The sequence below is a fragment of the Sinocyclocheilus anshuiensis genome, unplaced genomic scaffold, assembly GCF_001515605.1.
Source record: "Sinocyclocheilus anshuiensis isolate Anshui unplaced genomic scaffold, SAMN03320099.WGS_v1.1 scaffold2145, whole genome shotgun sequence".
Lineage (NCBI taxonomy): Eukaryota > Metazoa > Chordata > Actinopteri > Cypriniformes > Cyprinidae > Sinocyclocheilus > Sinocyclocheilus anshuiensis.
The window spans coordinates 150,180-156,099 of record NW_015552702.1 but is presented as its reverse complement, the minus strand read 5'-3'; the positions used below and the strand labels follow the sequence as shown (position 1 = coordinate 156,099).

At 40.3% G+C, this 5,920-nt stretch overlaps 1 pseudogene; it reads left to right on the top strand.

Annotated features, from left to right (window-relative positions):
• The window catches only part of LOC107667712 (laminin subunit beta-1-like), a 17,976-nt pseudogene that overhangs the window by 6,941 nt on the left and 5,115 nt on the right, over positions 1–5,920 (top strand).

The window sequence follows — 5,920 nt, the reverse complement described above, 5'->3', positions numbered from 1 at the left end:
TCGCATGCCAATGTGCATTGGCTCGTTTAGTTTACACTCGAAGTAGATTGGTCTCTCTAAGCGAGATCCCAATTCGTCGGTCATCCGATGTGACGTCTCTGTTTCCTCCTTCAGGGAACGAGGGTTACCATACGTAACCGAGACGTTTCGTCATGTAGTATACCATGCATGGTAATAAGCAGATGTGTTCTCACACATTCCAGCGCACACACACATACAAGAATTCACTGTTCCTTTCAGCACTCACATCCAAGATTTTAAATCATAAGAATTTTGGCATCATTTCATTTTTAAATCAGTTCTGCATGTTTGTGTTCCAGCATGTGACTGATCCACGAGGCATTGGCACTCAACAGTGTAATAAGATGACTGGCGAGTGTGTGTGCGTAGAGGACGTAGCCGGGCGGAGGTGTGACTCATGTGGGCGTAGCTACGTTGGGACCTTTCCTGACTGCGAGGCCTGTCATCATTGTTTCTGCGAATGGGATGTTAATGTGGGAGAGCTGACCAATCACATGCAGAGACTGGTGGATACAGTAGAGGAAATGAAAGAGACTGGCGTGGCTACGCCCTATAAAGACATCATATCAAGTCTGGATGATGAAACCAGTCAGCTCAGACAGATTCTGGAAGATGACAAGGTTCAGCAAACGCTCACACACATGCAGAGGATGCTGCAGCAAGCCAAGTATGTATTACACATTCACGCTGATATCAGTCCATTGTTTTCTTTTTATATACTCTCCTCTCTCTTTTAAAGGAATGGTTCAACAACAAACAAAAAATAACATTCTAACATAATTTATTCACCCTCATGTCATTCCAAAGTTCCAAACCCAAATGATTTCCTTTCTTCTGCAGAACACAGTGCAGCAGTCTGGTTTCTGGTTCTTTTCTTTTCTTTTTAACTGTAACTTATAAACTATTAAAGATAGACCTGCTGTGAGCTACAAGGTTGTTAATCAATATTATATGATTCTGTTGAAGCCGTCAGTCTGTCTTATTTAAACTTTTTTTTGTTTAATTGTTTGTTATTGTTTAACAGTGGAATTCCTGGTTAAAAACAAAGATTCTGCAAAGAAATCTCCACAAATTAGAGAAACAAAACAAACCAACCACACCAAAAAAAACACCTTAGTGCCCACCCACTCCCGTGAAGCACTGCAAATGACATAAATTCTCTCTATATAGATAGATAGATAGATAGACAAGTCAAGTCAAGTCTGCTTTATTGTCAATTCTTCCACATGTACAGCACATACACACAGAGAATTTAAATTGCGTTACTCTCAGACCCTTGGTGCATACAGATAACACTAACAGTAGAACATAAATACAGAAGTGTCTCTGCTGTCGCTGAAACGATGGGCTATCCTCCTGGAGTACTGTCTTTTTGCCTCTCTGATGCCGCGGGAAAGGTTGGCCCTAGCTGTCTTCAGGCCCACCTCATCTCCAGCTCTGAAGGCAGTGTTCCGCGTCTTCAGGAGTCCGTAGACCTCCCATTAGCCACGGCTTCTGGTTGGCCCGGACAGTGATGGTCTTTGTGACTGTTACATCATCAATACACTTGGTGATGTAGGCAGTGACAGTCTCAGATAGATAGATAGATTCAAATCAAAGTTTGTTGTGGTTCTACTTGTTTGGTTTGGTTCATGGCTTAAAGCTCTTTAACCAAGATTTTTTTTAAATCTTGTGAAAGTATTTATGGTGATAGCTTCAAAAAAGTGCCATAAATTTAAGTCATGCAAAGTTCTTTTTCACACTGTTCACGTTTTGATATTTCAGTTTCTTTCCCCTGATCTTAGTGAGACAGCATCAGTCCAGAGAAAGTCTATGGACCGATCTGAAAAAGATCTGGAGAAGGTACTGTATCTGCTGACCATCAGCAGGCTGTGGAGAACCTAAAAAGCCTGACTGAGGAGGGCAAAAACCTACAAGAGATCTCCTCTGATAAACAGCAGCAGGTTTTGAACATCAAACATTCAGACCCCAGAGGTGAGCAGAGCACACAGATATACAGGTTTAAATTCAACACACACATGGTGTATCTGAAGTGTGTGGTGATCATCTCCTGTAGGTGTGGTGGACAGCATTAGAGAGTATTACAGGGAATCTGGCGAGGCGGAGTTTCACGTCAATCAAGCTGTCTCTGACCCGGAAAGTATGGGTAAAGAGTCTGCCCAGATACGGAAAGCTGCAGAGGCCAAACTAGAGAGCACAGAGAAAGAATTTAACCTGAAACATCAGCTGCATATACAGAGGCTGGACAAAATTGGATCTGAACTGGACTCCACAGACCTTTCACAACTAAGTCGTCGGGTAATTAAACTACATTTTTAAAAATCTTTAAAAAAAACTAGTTAGTGGGTTATCTAAATTGCTAATCGGTTCGTTGGTCTTAAGGAAGCCTCAATTTTTTGGTAGGCGTTCACATTGCACGCATCATTGTGTTCAATAATAGTTATTTTAAACTTGGCGCAAGAAAAAAAATTATAGAAATGACGCAATGACCAAACACGGCCTTTCATAATGGGAACATTTTAGTATTATTTATATACTATTATAGTATTCATTAAACGTTTACGCTTCAAAAAAACATGCAAAATAAATACGACGATAATCCCTATGACCTCAGTTGATGTATCAATCGTCTTCTGAAGCAATACGATACAACAAATATTTTAAACTTTTTAAACTGTTAAGAGTCATATGAGCTCACAGTTGATGTAAACATCAACACATTGTGAAGCATGATGTAGGACACACACAAGTTCCACGACACGTTCCAAGCTTACATTTAAGTTTTAGTCATGTTAGTATCTATTTCAGTTAGTTCCAAAGGCAGCATTTCAAATTTTTCAAATTTTTAAGTTTTTCATCCTAAATTTTTATAATAGGATGAGTTTCAGTTATCAGTAATGACAATGATCTAGACTCATTATTGGAGGAACTTTATTGGGCACAAAAGGAGTCAGCATGCATTACTATTTTGGTAGTCTCAGCCTCAGACGTCACGCCCACGGACCGTTGGCTGAACGTCTGATGCATACGACACACAAAATTGGAAACACTTCAGGAGTTTCGAAGTCATCCTCGGATTGGTTGAATTATACAGGATTCTCAGGAGACGTGTGTGTCGCTTTCTTTAAAATTCCACCTGGAAACAAAGATGCCGTGATGCCATGAAGGCAGTGTTCCGCGTCTTCAGGAGTCCGTAGACCTCCCATTAGCCACGGCTTCTGGTTGGCCCGGACAGTGATGGTCTTTGTGACTGTTACATCATCAATACACTTGGTGATGTAGGCAGTGACAGTCTCAGATAGATAGATAGATTCAAATCAAAGTTTGTTGTGGTTCTACTTGTTTGGTTTGGTTCATGGCTTAAAGCTCTTTAACCAAGATTTTTTTTAAATCTTGTGAAAGTATTTATGGTGATAGCTTCAAAAAAGTGCCATAAATTTAAGTCATGCAAAGTTCTTTTTCACACTGTTCACGTTTTGATATTTCAGTTTCTTTCCCCTGATCTTAGTGAGACAGCATCAGTCCAGAGAAAGTCTATGGACCGATCTGAAAAAGATCTGGAGAAGGTACTGTATCTGCTGACCATCAGCAGGCTGTGGAGAACCTAAAAAGCCTGACTGAGGAGGGCAAAAACCTACAAGAGATCTCCTCTGATAAACAGCAGCAGGTTTTGAACATCAAACATTCAGACCCCAGAGGTGAGCAGAGCACACAGATATACAGGTTTAAATTCAACACACACATGGTGTATCTGAAGTGTGTGGTGATCATCTCCTGTAGGTGTGGTGGACAGCATTAGAGAGTATTACAGGGAATCTGGCGAGGCGGAGTTTCACGTCAATCAAGCTGTCTCTGACCCGGAAAGTATGGGTAAAGAGTCTGCCCAGATACGGAAAGCTGCAGAGGCCAAACTAGAGAGCACAGAGAAAGAATTTAACCTGAAACATCAGCTGCATATACAGAGGCTGGACAAAATTGGATCTGAACTGGACTCCACAGACCTTTCACAACTAAGTCGTCGGGTAATTAAACTACATTTTTAAAAATCTTTAAAAAAAACTAGTTAGTGGGTTATCTAAATTGCTAATCGGTTCGTTGGTCTTAAGGAAGCCTCAATTTTTTGGTAGGCGTTCACATTGCACGCATCATTGTGTTCAATAATAGTTATTTTAAACTTGGCGCAAGAAAAAAAATTATAGAAATGACGCAATGACCAAACACGGCCTTTCATAATGGGAACATTTTAGTATTATTTATATACTATTATAGTATTCATTAAACGTTTAAAAACATGCAAAACATGCAAAATAAATACGACGATAATCCCTATGACCTCAGTTGATGTATCAATCGTCTATACGATACATACGATACAACAAATATTTTAAACTTTTTAAACTGTTAAGAGTCATATGAGCTCACAGTTGATGTAAACATCAACACATTGTGAAGCATGATGTAGGACACACACAAGTTCCACGACACGTTCCAAGCTTACATTTAAGTTTTAGTCATGTTAGTATCTATTTCAGTTAGTTCCAAAGGCAGCATTTCAAATTTTTCAAATTTTTAAGTTTTTCATCCTAAATTTTTATAATAGGATGAGTTTCAGTTATCAGTAATGACAATGATCTAGACTCATTATTGGAGGAACTTTATTGGGCACAAAAGGAGTCAGCATGCATTACTATTTTGGTAGTCTCAGCCTCAGACGTCACGCCCACGGACCGTTGGCTGAACGTCTGATGCATACGACACACAAAATTGGAAACACTTCAGGAGTTTCGAAGTCATCCTCGGATTGGTTGAATTATACAGGATTCTCAGGAGACGTGTGTGTCGCTTTCTTTAAAATTCCACCTGGAAACAAAGATGCCGTGATGCCAAACCCCCTCATGGAAGAAACACTGGATTTTCAAAAGTATGTGAAATATTTAAAGTTCGTGGCATAGAATCTTTAAAATAAGTCCAAGAGCTTTACACACCAGTCTGTTATTGTGGGAACATTTCCACGCCCCTAAACATGACACGGCACAAAACGAAAAGTGATTGGTTGCTTTACCTGTCAGTCATATGGCCTCTTGGGCGGTCCTTGGCCATTCAAAACGGCCAAGGTTCCCAGACCTTCTGCCGTCAGTCTGAAGGTCTGGCTACACAAGACTACTATTTTGGTGCTTGTGCTAATCAGTTCTCAGACACATAGCATAAGTACTTTTGAGAAATATTAGTCAAAAGCGAAACAATGTGCTTATTATTTAAATGTATCAGACTTATGTTTTCATGAGTTATTGAATGTGTAAATGTGTGTGTAGGTGTGCGGAGGGGCGTCCGGTCTAGATGGTTGCGGAAACTGTGGTGGTCTGGGATGTATGAGCGAGGATGGCACGTCCCAGTGTGGTGGGGAAGGATGTGAGACCATTGTGACTCAAATTCAAGAGACCTAGAACAAAGTAAAAAACCAAGATGTCCTGCACGCTTTAAGAGAAGTAGACAAGCTAAACAAGATGGTAGGTATTCACAACAGTATTATTATAATTCTTTAAAGGGGTCATATGATGCGATTTCAAGTTTTCCTTTCTCTTTGGAGTGTTACAAGCTGTTCGTGAATAGTTAAGATCCCTAAAGTTGCAAAGACTAAAGTCTCAAACCCAAAGCGATATGCTTTATAAAAGTTAAGACTCGTCCTCGCCCAGCTAAAACGCCTTGTTTAAACGCCCCCACATGTCTATGTCACTGTGTGGGAAGATTTGCATAACACCTCCCAAATGTTCACGCAAAGAAAGAAGGCGTAACTTTGATTCTCGCTGTAGTATTGTTACCACCACCGCCATGTCGTGGAGACGCTGTGTGTTTCGTTTGTGAAAGCGAAACTACTTTGTTTGGTCTTCCAAAAGAGGAC